The sequence below is a fragment of the Gouania willdenowi genome, chromosome 24 (assembly GCF_900634775.1).
Source record: "Gouania willdenowi chromosome 24, fGouWil2.1, whole genome shotgun sequence".
Taxonomy (NCBI): domain Eukaryota; kingdom Metazoa; phylum Chordata; class Actinopteri; order Blenniiformes; family Gobiesocidae; genus Gouania; species Gouania willdenowi.
In genome coordinates this window covers 12,710,255-12,725,589 of record NC_041066.1, presented here as the reverse complement: position 1 = coordinate 12,725,589, position 15,335 = coordinate 12,710,255, and the positions used below count along the sequence as shown (strand labels likewise).

At 39.8% G+C, this 15,335-nt stretch overlaps 1 pseudogene; it reads left to right on the top strand.

The window, feature by feature from the left end:
• Positions 1-10,184: 10,184 nt before the first annotated feature.
• On the top strand, positions 10,185-10,302 carry LOC114458139 (uncharacterized; annotated as a pseudogene).
• The last annotated feature ends 5,033 nt before the right edge of the window (positions 10,303-15,335 follow it).

Here is a 15,335-nt window from a genome sequence, read left to right as displayed (position 1 = left end):
GAGAAGCGCTGCAGTAATATGCTTTTAACAGAGCATGTTATATTACTGTGATGTTGCTGTTGGGCTAATGTTAGCTTGTTAGCTCCTCTGAGGGAGGGACTTTGGAAAGTTTGGAGTCAAGGCAAGAGAGCAGCGGGGATGGAGTGAGGGAGAGGGATCTGAGAGTTGCGGACTGCACCTTTAAGTGTCTTTGGAGCTATGTTGGCATTTTTTGGGTTAGGTGGAGGGATCTAGTGGGGTTAGGGTTACAAAATGATATTCTTTAAAATGTGTTTTTCATTCATCATTATGCTCTATTGTTTTTTCACAGTATTCTGAACAAAATGTTGTAGTCGAACAAAGGGGGTACTTGGATTCAAAAGTAAGAGAAAGGGGTACTTGAGCCAAAAACGTTTGAGAATCACTGCAGTAGACGATCCCCTTTCAAGTAAAAAGCAGAGAAAAATGTAGATGTATTTTTATAGACAATAAAACGCTTGTTCCATATGTAACTAGAACGTGGAGAGAAGTTGTGTTTTAAAATTTGGACCATGAAAGCAGAGCCTGTTGATGAAAACTAGCCAATTTCACAAGAAACCTTTGGAGATTGCAATTACAAAATAACAAAACATTTAGACCGCCTTCTTGAGAAAAAAAAATAAATTAGGTATGAAATTTCAGATAGAGGTTGGATTCTGCATGTGTTGCCAGATCCAGTTAATTTTGAAAGTATTATCAAGTGATGCAAAATGGCCACCTTTGATATTTGGATTTATTACAACAGATTTCCATTTGTAATAAGTTTTGTTCTTCCACAGAAAATTAGTTAAGACTTGGTCTGCTTTTTTACTCAATGTGGCATCCACATCCAGGACCTGGACAGCATACGAAGGTCTAGTGAGGAATTCCTTCGGCCTTAGGGAGCAGAACTCTGCCTTTGAGGGAAAAGGTCCCATTTTCTATCCAGATCAGCTGACTACATTATCAGAGACACCACGGAGAAGCCGTTATTAAGTCATGATGCTATTATTCTCCCAGAAAACCTTAAAAGAGGGACACTTTTTAACCCCTTTTTTATCTATTTCCTTAGGGCATTTTGCAACTTCCTTTGTCCAATTTTTGCCCCTTTTCAAAAAGTTATGACACTTTTTCTTAGACTAGCTACTTTTTGCCAATAAATACAATTTTTTTTCCATATTTTTCATTCATTTTTGCAAGTTCATTTTGACACTTTTATCCAGTTTTTGTCCTTTCTTGAACATTTTTGGTCACTTTTCATCCAAATAAGGTAACTCTTGCCAAATGAACACCACTTGTTTAAGTTTTTCCCTATATTTTGCCTCTTTTTGTTCCACATTTTTGCCCTTTTTCACTATTATTCACCACATTTTACTCTTTTTTACTATTGTTTGCCACATTTTGCTCACTAAAAAAAATCTACCCTTTGCCCCTAAATACCACCTGGTTCCTCTTTATTTGCCCATTTTCTGGCCACTTGCGACTGCTTTTCGCACGTTTTAGTCACTTTACACTCTTTTCATACCAGGTTTTTGCCACTTTTGGACAATTTTTGGCCACGTGTTACCATGTCTACCTCCACTTGCTCTTAAACCACCCCAAAAAAAACATAGCAGACTGAGCCGGCCCACTTTGGGTCGACGCCCAACCGGGACAATGCCTTGTATGCCAAATACATCTATATAAAGTCTGCCATGCTTAAATCTAATGCGTTATTTCCTTGTATCAATACAATCGATTGATTACCTGTTTGATTTTTGGATCAATTAATGTCATCTGGAAGGCCAATTTGTCGAGCACAGATCAATGTAGTTGGATTGTAGGAATATTAATCGATTAATCAATCTAATGTATTAATTGTTACACCTTTCATTCTGATACATTTTGGTTGGTTTGGGTAAGTTTGACCCCAATTACTTCCCATTGGCATCAATGTGCCATATTTACCTCTAACTCAGATTCACAGCAATATTCCTTGATGTAAAATTCTATTAAAAAATGGCTTCTTTTGTTACGGGAATGTTTGATACATTAGTAAAACATTCCCGCAAAGGAACCAGGGTTGACCCAAAGTCCCTTTTCATTTGCAGAACAGAATAAAATATTAAACATATGGGAGCCACAGTAAACCTTAAAATCCACACACAGTGATAAACAAAGGAAAAGAAGCAAAGATAAACACAGTAAACATAACATAATAAAAGAACAAACACTGTTCAACACTTTTATTTTTAATAGATACTGTATCCTGGGAACACACAATAACAACAGCTGCAGCTGTGGAGACGCAACCATTACGGTGGCTGAGTAATCATATATTTTCCCCCGATAGAGTCGTTGATGTCCTTTCTCTTGCCAATTTTTCCTGATTTCAGCAAAACAACTTTAAGAATGAAACCATTACCGGTACTTGTTGCCTACTATCACTTATCAAGCAACAGGTGCAATGATAAAGAGATCAGCTGTTTTAGCCTCTTTACTGCACATAGTGGGTGAAATATCACCACAAATCAAAGCTGGAAAAAGGATCAATGTATAAGATACACATGGAGGTTGTGTGTATCGTATACTCAACAGTTGCTGGAATAATTAAAGAACATCTATTTCCGCCGTCCCTACAGTCTCTTGTAGTTGAATTGCTTTCAAATAAATTACTCAACCCCCAGAAAGTTATTAATCTCACAATTATTAGCAGATAAACAAGGAAGGAAAAAAAAGGAAAGCATTGAGTGACTATAGAAGAAATGAGAACTGTGAGGTTGCTTGTGGGAAGAGAAAAAAAAGGAAAACAACTCAACAATATTCCACGTCCCACTGTGGTAATTGCACACACGCTAAATGAGATCGTCGAGAGGATTTTTACCGTATGAAGCATTGAATGTTTTACAAAGCGAGGGAACGCCATCATGGCGCTTTGTTTACTCACTGCAGTTGCCATGCTGCGTCTGTTCTGAATGGCTCATAATTCCGTTATGATAATGTCATTGCAGATGGCAGCAACATTAGTTTGGATTCACACATTGTTAGAGTTTCAGACTTTTCTTTGTTAACCCCCCTATTATCCTCAAATATTGCACATTTATATTGATCCCAAGGGATATTTGCCTTCAGAAAATTATTTTCAGAAAATTGTTGACCAAGTTTTTGTGCCTGGCTCTTTGTTAATCTGTTGAATACATAAATAAGAAAGTGTCTATTTGTACTGTTGCCGTAAGGACAACCCCCGGTGCTATTGCAAAGTTTACCAAAGTACACATACTGTATCTAGCGTGTTAGGGTTATGTTTAGGGTTGGGGTTTAGGGTTAGGGTTAGGGTTAGGTTATAACTCATATCGCAACATTTTTTAGGGTTAGAGTTAGGTTTAGTCTTAGTCACGTGACCTAAACTGGCCAATGACTGACCTATCACGTGACCTAAACTGGCCAACGAGTGGGGCTGCGTACGAATAGAATGTCGGTATATTGACACGGCAACCGTACGGATAGCGACTGAACATAAATAATCCCTTGATAATGAAACTTTGACCTGTTCTCTAGCGCCACCATCAGGCCAAACCTTAAAATTAGAATTCATAGTTTTCATTCAAATCTTCATAAATTTACTGACAACATTAATGACCACAAGAGTATGAACCCTATTGGTTGTGGTGATGTTGTGACCTTTCCTATAGCGCCACCATCAGGTCAAACTTTCAGTTTTAGAGTTAGTGTAATCTTGAAAATATTTCATCCAAATCTTTTCTAATTTGGAGTGCACATTCAAGTCTCTAACAGAATGAATTAGGGATGCACCGAGTATTCGGCCACCGAATATATTTGGCCGAATATTGCAGAAAAAGCCACATTCGGCCTTCGGTGGAGTGAGTTAAAAGCAAGGCCGAATAGTAGCGTGTGACGCAATGACGCAATCAAACAGCGTGCTGTAATTTTGAGTCAGAAAAGTGTGTGCACGTTTGCTGCAGAACCAGAGCAGCAGCAGCAACAGCTCCTCCTTTCCACACACAAACACAGCCAGACTCTCTCCTTTCCACTCTCCGTCGTCCGTCACCGCGTAAAAGTTGGAAACCGTCCATTTCCACTACTGAGTCCGTTGTTAGGGCTGTGAGCTACGAATCCGTAAACATCCCCATCGTTTTCTCCTCAGTTCACAAGCGATGTCGGGTCTCGCTGCATAGGCTGGTGTAGCATTAGCACGGAGTGCTAACAGCTGGTTTGTAAAAAATGGCCATGGCTCCAAACAGTGACTCCCAACACGATCGGCAGCAGAAAAAGTAGTGGAGTTTGGGTGTCCAGTAGTGCAGTTTGTATTTACATATATGGCAATAAAGTATAATATATATTCTATATCAGTGATTCTCAACTGGTGGGTCGGGACCCAAAAGTGGGTCGCGGACCTGTACTGGGTGGGTCGCGGACAGCTGGTCAAAATTAAATAATTGCTTATGGTCTCTCATGTTGTATTTTGTTTTAAAAGAAACTGTTTTTTTTGACAGGCATGCTGTAAAATGCATGTTACACAGGAAAATATATAGCTTTATGTTTGAAAAAATATTATATATGTGAGTTTTCAAAAGCTATTTTTGAAAAACTAAATTTTGTCAGTTGAATTCTAAAAAAAAAAAAAGAAAAAAAGTGGGTCGCGATTTAATGTCTGAGGCAAAATGTGGGTCCCAGGGTTGGACCAGTTGAGAACCACTGTTCTATATTAAACAGCAGTGTTGTTTTAGCTGTTGGAGAGGGAGGAGCTCACATTCTAGGCGGCGTGTTAGGTGACGTCACCTGCCAACGTGGGCAAAATCCAACTGTCCCGTTCAAAGCTGACTTTTTACAAAATGTGGACTAACAATGGAGGGAGGAAACAGAACTTTTTCCACTTTGGTTCTCTGAATCAGGCTAAAAGGATGTATATCACTGTAGCAAAAAACCTTATAAAGTAACTTTTTCATCATACCTCCCCTTTAATGGACTTTAGTTTTTTTGGAATGCATGTTATGTTTTATTTGAAGGCCTAATATAAATGAACAACTTTGTTGTGCTTTTTTTTTGAAAAACAAAGGCTACCGGAATATTTAAAAAAATGTCAGAATATTCAATAAACATTTACTTTCTTTAAAAAACATGTCTAAAAATGTATTCTAGGCTATTTATGCACTATTTAAAAAAAATAGTGAAAAACTTAACAACCGCATTCGATATTCGGTATTTGGTATTTGACCAAGCGTTTATAATTTATTCGGCTTCGGCCACAAATTTTCATTTTGGTGCATCCCTATAATAAACCACCTTGATTGATGTTTTTATGCTTAATCACTTGCACCCATCAAATTACAAAAGTTAATGAAATATGAAGCAAAAAAAAGTCAATTATTATTTTTTGAATGAGACACATTGAATGCGGTCGAATGGTTAGAAATAGACTCTGAAAGTAAGGAAGGGGCGGGGCCAGATAAGTGTTACATATTCATTATATTTCTGTACATACACTGTGTCAAAAAGCCGTTAATGACTGCATATTTTATAATTGACTTCCTGCTTTTATCGTTTTGTTGTATTTTTGTTGTTGAAGTTTGAGACAAAATAACGAATGGAATAGAAAAGTAAAGCAACAATCAACCAAAGTGAGTTACTTATACCATTTGTTTACAAGAAAACATCAGTTTGATATTAGACGCAATGATGCAGTTGAATGGTTGTTTTAGAGTTAATGGGCGTACGGTGTTATATGGGGCACATTTAAATACTGTATATAGACTATATGGAGTTTTATAGTAATTGTCATTTGAAAAATGGATTAATGGCCCAAACACCAAATTCATATGTCAGGCAGCAATACAGAACATATGTATGCTTTAATGACATTTTGTTAATTAATATGGGCACATGCTCCAAAAAAGAATATTACTGTAATGTCATTTGCTAACAACAATGCACTAAAACCTGTAGAATTTTTGCCAAAAAAAACCCCCAATTCTTCTCACAACTTTGGAATTTTTAAATATGCCTGCGTCATCTATACATTTTTAAGACAAAAAGATGGCAATCTAAGAACTAGATCAGCCACTAGAGGGGACTGTGAGGTCACATTCAGACACACCACCACCACTGGACATACTGTAAGACCATTTCTGATGCACATTGGAATAGTCTTCCAATCAATAAGCAAAACTGTTCTACCTTTACAGATTTTTTTGTTAAAATGGTTAAAAGCGCATCAGTCATGTTATCATCAATAGGAGTTTTTTTTTTATATCAATAAGAAATGGCTTCAGTTGGTTGTAAATAATGTATACATTATGTCTATGTCTGTATCTTTTATTGTCATTGTCTTAAATCTATGAGGACAACGAATGGAAAGTAGCTCAGAGTTAAATCTAGCATTTATACACAAAGTATTCTACTGGTGTTCTTTAATGCAGGTGTTCTCAACCTTGGGTTCGGGACCCCATTTGGGGTCGCGAGACACTTGCCAGATGCCAGAAGCCTTCAAGAAACTAAGAAAATTTTTTCAACAATTTGAGCCAATTTTTGATTCTTTTTTTTTTCAACCTTTTTTCTGCAACTACACCAAACTTGCCATATTTTAAGCTATTTTCATCACTCTTTTTTGCCATATTTTTGCTCATTCTAATGTATTTTTGCTCCATTACACCCATTTCTGCCACTTCTCTATGACATTTCAATGCCTTTGCTGCATTTTTATTTCCACTTTCAAGACATTTTCAGAACTTATAAACCCTTTCCAACACTTTCCTCACCTAATGTCACATATGTTGACCCATTATTGTCACTGTTAAACTCTTTTCACCATATTTCATGCTTGTTTTTGCCTATTTAACCACATTTACAATTTATCGTGGCTGTTATTTGCCAGTTTAAACTAAACTAACTTATAATTCTTCCAATATTGACACTTTGATCTCCTTTTCTGTCATTTTTTGGCCACTCTAATTTGTAAATCTTAACCAATTTCTATGGTTTTTAAAATTCCATTACAACACTTTTCCCACCATATTTGGTCACTTTTAATTCATTTATTTCTGATTTAAACAGGGATTTATCTTATTTTATATCTTTAAGATGACTATATACTATGGGCCAAATACGAATAATAAACTTCCTGGATAACAGTGGATATTATTCAGATAAATAAATAAATGTGGTTATTACAGATTCATAGAACAATGGACCATCATTTTGCTGACTTTATGGATGGACCCCAAAAAGCCCTCCCTTTTATTCCCCCTTATAGATGGCCCTGTGTCCACATGACTTCGTCACATTTTTTTTTTGGTGTTGTGGGCTGAAAATGTTGAGAACCACTGCATTGATGTGCACTGTTATCTTCAAATAAATAAATAAATACATAAATAACATGAGTGATACAACAATATTAAACCATATAGGCTTATCTTATGAGACAAGTAAATAAGGTTATCCATTCAGTTCCAGTAATGAGCACTAGATAGCAGCACACACACACACACACACACACACACGCACACACACACACACACACACACACACACACACACACACACACACACACACACACACACACACACACACACACACCTTTTATTTGTTTTGCATTAGAAAGAGAGACCATGTACTAAGTGAGGATGCTTGTGAGCACAACAGCAGGGATGCCAGGGAATGCATTAGCAGCCAGTGAGGAAGAGGAAGAGGAAGAGGAAGAGGGAGCTCTTTATATCAGCAGGAGAGCTGTCTGGGACTCCCTCTGTGTTTGCATATGTTTAATGTTGTACACTGCACGTCCCATTCAGGGAGGAAACAGACTCATATCAGCTCTAGTAGTTCGCCTCCTGGCCAGGCCGGCTTTAGGTCATTCAGTGCCTTAGCCAAGAATGGACTAGTTTGGCTTTTGCATAAGCACTAAAATGCAGAATGTCAGAAATCAGAATGTGGTCTCTGTGTTGCATCATCATTTTATTTATTTTTGTTGCCAATATTTTGATATAATGTTCAATGGATTTTAATGTGGCTGCAGAAGACATTCTGTTTTGAATGTGTTTTTAAATTTACAAAATGAGATTAAATGTGTTTTGTCACTGGCCAGGGTTACATGATGTTTTTTTCATTCGGAATTAGTTATTCCGAAAAAAATCATTCGGAATTAAAGCGATCTCCTTTGTGTTTACATGGAAATACTAATTCCCAAATTGAGGTTTACTTGGAAAACTGGTTTATTCAGCTTTAGTTAATTCCACTTTAGGGCATGCCTCCGTTCATCCACTTTATTCATTATATCCATGAATTTTAAGGCGCTTCTTAAATAGCGTCGGCTCTATTCCGGGCCGCCATGTTGGATTATGTTGTCACCAGTGCGTCATTGCTGCAAGTCGTACATGCGCAAAACGACCGGAATTAATTTAAAGCAGAATTAAGTGTTTAAGACGAATTATTTAATTCGGAATTAAAAACGGAATAACCCAGCCACCTAATTCGAATTTAAGTTTAATTCGAAATTAAATTAGCATTAGGAATTAAGTGTTTACATAGTCAGATTAAAGAGGAATGAAAATTCCCAAGTAAACGTAGCCAGTCATTATTCCATCATTGTGCTCTCTAGATGGTTTTTCATATAGTAATCTGAGTAAAATGTTGTAGTAGGACAAAGGGGGGACTTGGATTTAGAAATAAGTTTGAGAACCACTGGTTTACTCCACATGGACTTCTGTTTTGCAGACTGTGCTGACAGTTTTGAACATGCGGCTTCAGCTTTGACCATTGAGCAATCCAAAAAAAACTGTAATTAGCCAATCTACAAAAACTTGCCTTATCATTTAGTCAGCCATGGTGTGGAGAGGGCAAACAAAAGCTCATTAGAATACTTCGAGTGCACATCAACAAGCCGTTTAAAATAGCACCCCAGCCTGTTTTGCATGGCCGGGAAAGCCCATTTCATGCTGCGTTCATGCTTTTCCAATGTGCTGCCGCTTCTTGGCGCCTCAGTGTTGTTGTGACCTTGAGAATGGGAAAGGGAGATAGAGAGGGTGGCAGTAGGAGCAGCGTCACATGGGGCTAATCGGCAACACATGCTGCTTGATGAAGGGTGCTGATAGTGAGCAGCAGCGGCGGCGCTTCCAGAAGTAGAGATAGGCATCGCTCCAGATTTGGGACAGAGCCGTCGTAGTCAACCAACGTGTTTAATAAGCAACTTTGCAAAGCTACAGTTACGGCTAATTTTTGCAGTCTTTTGATGTTTGAAGAGAAAAAGCTAAGAACGTGGACCCTCTAAACCAGGGGTGTCAGCAGTTTATCTTAAGTGGGCCACAGATTTTAGGTGGTAAAATAATCATTATTGTGCACTAGTTTGCCCTTCCACATATCAATAAACAATCAAATATGTAAGGCACTCATAATATCAAAGCAATAAGTGACAGATATCAGTCACAGTCCCTTCACTTTAAATGTATTTGATTTTGTGACCCACTTTGCAGCCAAATTTGCAGGATGTGGGAAAAATTGAGAGTTCTTTTAACAATTTGAGATTAAAAATGAAATCTGTACAACTGAACTTGTTAAAGGATTCATGGTCAAAAATCAGGGCAGCTCGGAAAAGTCGTTTAATTTCATTTCATTTTCTAAAAGGGACAACGCACATTAAGGAACAATAGTACAGCATCATGCAAATGTAAAGATTATTTTGAGTCTTTTGACAAGTAGATAACGGAAGCACAACCAATACAAGAGCCATCAGAGAGAGCAAACCTCTGCCAAGCGTCAAATAATCTCTGCCAGATATTGGCAGTTATCTGGATCAGTGATCCTGATCCTGGTACCATGATCATTCACACTTTACTTGAAGTTTTATACATTTATACATGACTCAAGTTAAAAGCATCTACCAGTGCTGAGCAAGGCAGGAGAAAAATGTCAAAATGCAAAGACAGAGATACACTTTTCACATCACTGAACCATCCATTTGGTCAGGATCTACTCCTTAGCTGTGAAGCAATATTGGAAAAACAGAAAAAAATAGATTTTTTTTCTCTTATTCTCATCAGCCAGACATTAAAAGACTAAAATGCCCCTCCAGCTGAGTCAGACATTTTTACACATACCTCAATGGAAAGCTCATACTGCCAGTTACAGTGGCTGTCCTCCATGGGGCTGCTCCATATTTCCTTTGCTTCACTTGAGTGGACTTCTGGATTTTTAAGACATTTTTAGGACATACCAGCCTGTCATTGCCCGATCCCGTTAGATCTCGGAAGCTAAGCAGGTCTGGGCCTGGTTAGTAGTTGGATGGGAGACCACTGAGAATTCCAGGTGCCACAGTGGGGTGGCAGTCACCCAGTGGTATCTGTCATTGTGCCCTTGGGCAAGGCACTTCACCTACATTGCCTAGTATGAATGTAGTGTGAGTGAGTGTTGGTGGTGGTCGGAGGGGCCGATGGCGCACTATGGCAGCCTCGCTTCCGTCAGTCTGCCCCAGGGCAGCTGTGGCTACAATAGTAGTTTACCACCACTAAGTGTGGAGTGAAAGAATAATGCCTTTATTCTGTAAAGTGACTTTGAGTGTGTATGATAAAGCGCTATATAAAACTGATGAATTATTATTATTAACTGTAGCCAGGCATAAACAGGTGAATTTCTTTCATGTTTACATAAAAAAAAAAAAAAATCTCCACTGTCAAGGGCAACTGCGACATGCGGCCCTCGGTCTAATTTTGTGCGGCCCCCCCAAAAGAAAACGCACAAAAACGACTAAAAACAGCACACAAAATAGGAAAAAAGTCAGAGGACTTACACAAAAATACAGAAAAATAACTGAAAAACATCCAAAATACACAACAATTACAATACGAATTGACTCCAAAAGCCACAGAAAATGAGAAAGAAGCATACAAAATGATCACAAGAGTCCACAGAATGATTAAAAAAAAAACTATACAAAACTACAACAAAACACACAAAAACACAAATGACAACAGAAATACACAAATAACAAAGAAATACAAAATGACAACAAATCTACACAAAAAAACATACTAGATAACAAAAATAACAGAACACATAAAATAACAAAAATACACAAAATGACTCCAAAAACACATAAGATGATAACAAAAATAACAATAATTTATACAGAACGACCACAAAAAAGAGTAGGAAGCGGGCTGGTAATAGGAGGGTCACCGGTTTGAATCTCACCTGGGCCATCACTGTGGGATCCCTTAACCCTAACTGTTCCTCGCGGGTTACACTGTGGCATCCCACTGCTACCCCTCTGGGAAAATGGATTAAATGCAGAGAAATAATTTAACTACCTTTTTTAATAAGGGATACATAAAACACATAAACCCTTTGTTTTTTCTTGTATTAAAGCTGCAGTATGTAGAATCGTACAACGCTCCACGTTCCCCTTTCCCCTTTTGAACAAAACTTTACCGGTCTTCTTGTGAACAATTCTCCACCTTAGGCTTCCTTTTTCCTCTTGCTTTGTCGAGTAACCGCTATGTTAAAAGCCACGATGGAGACTTCTGCTGGAAAAACTGCCATCACTCCTTCCCTTTTGACAAGAATTTTGAGGAGCAACTAGAGCAGCCAAAAGTAACGCTTAAAATAGCTCATGGATCGCTCTGTTGGTAGAAAGATCACTGATTGGCTGAAGTCCGGTGTCACGCTCCTGTATTTCTAAACTTCATTTACAGGGCCAGGAGAAAGAGAAGTGATTCACTGTCCACTCAGAACACTTTGGATTACAATTTGCTCAAAGACAGTTATGGATTTTTGACCAAATAATGCCAAAAAAAAAAACATACACACTGCAGCTTTAATGTTCAGATTGGTCATTATTCTAAATTCTGATATGAATGTTCACAACTTGGCAGTTGGATCTGACAGTCACATTTTTGGGGCCCACTGTGATAAAACTTGTCCATCTCTGCATTATGCAATGCTTCAGTATCACCACCAAGCCAGCTGTGCCCTCCATCCACTGCCTGATTGATTTGTTGAAGCAACATTGGTCCCGTGCTTTTATATTTATGCAGGGAGGTTCCCATTCCACCAACTTATTTTCTGCATTTGGTTTCAATCCCCGTTTCTTCCGCTCTCCTTCCTCTGCTCGCGTGCTGTGAACCTAAATCCTAAAAAGCCTCTCCAGCAGTCATGAAATGCTAATGTTATGAAAAGAATCTCATTTTCATCGCATGTGAACTTCACCATGAACAGGTGCAATCTGTCCAGCACCAGATGACATGCTTTTGTTTCTGGATAGGCCGATGGGAGCACACCACCATCACTGTGTCTGACAGGTGGAGGAGAAATGAAAGGAAAGCAATGCAGCTGGGCCTCTCACATACCAGGTAGCAGATCAGCTGGCTTCATCGTCTAAAGATGAGGGGACACAGCTGGGATGAGAATGAACTGCTGGTCTTTACTGGGGTTATAATGGTGTCACCTTTGCACCTAATAATAAATATCTATGGAATCTTATGAATCAAAAATGGGACTAAAACACTTGGACTGGTTTGAAGCTATAGCTGTGCTACTTCCTGTGTGCTAGAATACAAGGAAGCAACACAAAGCCTCAAATATTACTAACACATTTCACCCTTAGGGTCAATCTGACCCCAGGGCCACCAGAAAACACACAAATCGACAACATTAATGCAAAAAATGACAGAATAATACACAAAATTACACCAAGACAACAAAAATAACAAACACACATGCACATAACGACTCCAAAAACACACAAAATGACTACAAACTGACAAAACAACAAAACCACAAAGACAAAAAAAGACAAAACCTTCCCCCCACCCTAGTATTAAAGGTGCAGTCCGCAACTCTCAGATCCCTCTCTCCCCTTCCCTCCCCGCTGCTCTCTTGCCCTGCCCCCAAACTTTCCAAAGTCCCTTCCTCGGAGGAGCTAACAAGCTAACGTTAGTCCGACAGCAACATCACAGTAATATAACATGCTCTGTTAAAAGCATATTACTGCAGCACTTCTCTCTCGCAATGCGCACACACCTCAGCAGGAGCAGCAGCAACAACACAGTGTCACTTACAGCAGCCCACATGAACAACACATGCACTACAGAGTTCTAGTGTAACAATTACACATCAAACATAATGTAAATCAAGCAGAAGTAATTACCTTTCAAGCAGAAAAGTCACTAATTCCATCTTCTAGAATCAGAATCAGAATCAGAATCAGAAGAGCTTTATTGACCAGGTACAGTTTAGAACAATACGAGGAATTTGACTAGGTAGTTGCAGTGAAAGGAGACACATCAACACACCGGAGCAGCCATTTGCGGCGCCCACATATTTAGGTGAAAAAAGGGATCAATAACAGGAGGAGAGGAGGGGTGAGGGGAAAAAAACTGCCAGTTTGAAACTGATTTCCCTAAACAGAGAAAGCAGTGTGAAACCAGGAAAAAAACCGCCTCTGCAAACATAAATGTAAGCATGACACAGTCAAACAACTCGAGACAAGGCATGTAGGAAGGGTTAGGTGGGAGGTTGGCTGGGGGAGGGGGTCAGGTGGGAAGAACAACAGGAGTCCAGCCGTTTGGGGACATGGGCGTGCTGCCAGTCGGCGCTGCAACCACGCCTCCATGCAGCTGCGGATGGGAGGTGGGGAAAGATGGCCGACGAGGCATTTGAAGTTGAAGACCTGTAGCTGAGTTACTGACAACCACATGACGTGTGGAAAAGTTCAGCATCAACAGTTCCAGGAGGAATGTAGGGAAGGAGCGGGGGGAGGGAGTGGGGGAGTAAGAGCCGCCGTCTGCAGAAACTTCCTGGTGATAAGAGTTGAGACAACCTTGGCTTTAGCCTTGGCAGCTGGGGAGCCGAAAGGGAGATAAGCAATGTGATTTGATACAGGCTATGTTAATTTCCAATAGCCTTCTGTCCTGGGTCTCTCTGCTGTAATCCAATGAATGGCCTAGTTTCCACTTCCAAGCCGGGTCTCGAACTTCTCCCAGTTGTTATCCATAACGCGTAGACGATCCAAAAGCAGCTCTTGCTTGCTTTTGATATCGATCAACACATGAGTCTGAGTGTTCAGAGCCCTGCTACATCCTTCAGAAATCACTGGCAGCTTTTCCAAAACAGTCGCCAGCGTAGTACGGACTTTTCGATAGATTAGGAAGCCACCAGCTCCGATCAGCAGCATGCCTACTATCATTATTCCAATCATGTAGATGTCCTCCACGTCTTCCACGGAAAGGATGGACAGACACACAACTCGCCACTTGTTCCAAGGGTCAAGTGTGTATCCAGCCGCAAACGTCCCGCTTGGACATGCGGGGTCACCACCCCTGGTTCTTTGCGTCGAAAAAATCTGATCGATAGCACTGAGAGACCAAATTAATTCCATTATTCCGGTTTTGGATGAGTTGCAGAGAGAGGCTCTTGTTAGTTTCACAAGACCTGACAAAGCAGCAGCTAGGAGAGAGATAAGACGGAAGGGAGGGAGAAACAGAGAGTGCGACTGACCTCGTCGAGAGAAGCAAGAAAGAGGAGAGAAGCAAGAAAGAGCTTCTATTCCTCCAGACCATACACTGTAAAAAAGACGGCGCTCTAGCTCCGGGAAAGGGGCAGGGCCTGTGAGCAACAGCTGTCCGACAGCCCATCAAACACAATCCTGGCTCTGATTGGTTCTTTTTGCTCGGTCGCAGTGCATTCTGGCAATCTGCCAAAGGCAGCAGGAGCAGCAGGGGGGGCTCAATGAGTCTGTTTTTTTCACACAAACTACTAGTTTCATGTAAAGCTGTCCTTAAATAGTGACAGCTTTAGCAAATATGACAAAAAGTCACTTTTATAAGAGTTGCAGACTGCGCCTTTAATTAATGCTTGGATCAGTCATTATTCTAAATGCTGAGCTTGACATAAATGTTAATAATGTGGCCCTGGGATCAGATACACTCACATTTTTGTGGCCCATCCCTGCCCTAGGATATATAAAGTCAGTATTTTGACATTTGTTTGAAAGTGTTTTTTCTGAACGATTTCTGTTACATGTCTTCCATTTATCTGCCACAATCACTTCACCTTGGTCATACAATGCATGATGTCTAGGGGTGGTACATTCCAAACAGTGCATGACCGCTGAGGACACACTGGGCCTTGATGGTGGATAGTAATTTGCATCAGAGCCAGTGAAGGATAACGAACCTAAATGGAACTGCCACCTCTGTCTCCCCTTTGGTTTTTATCAGCCTCTCGCTGAATTAGCACAGTATAAAAGCCTAGTAAATAGTAAAGGGAATATTCCAAGGCCTCCACGGCTGTTTGAAGATAGCTCTGCTGTTTGACGTCCAGGTGACAGGGACGGCAGCAAGATCACACAACAT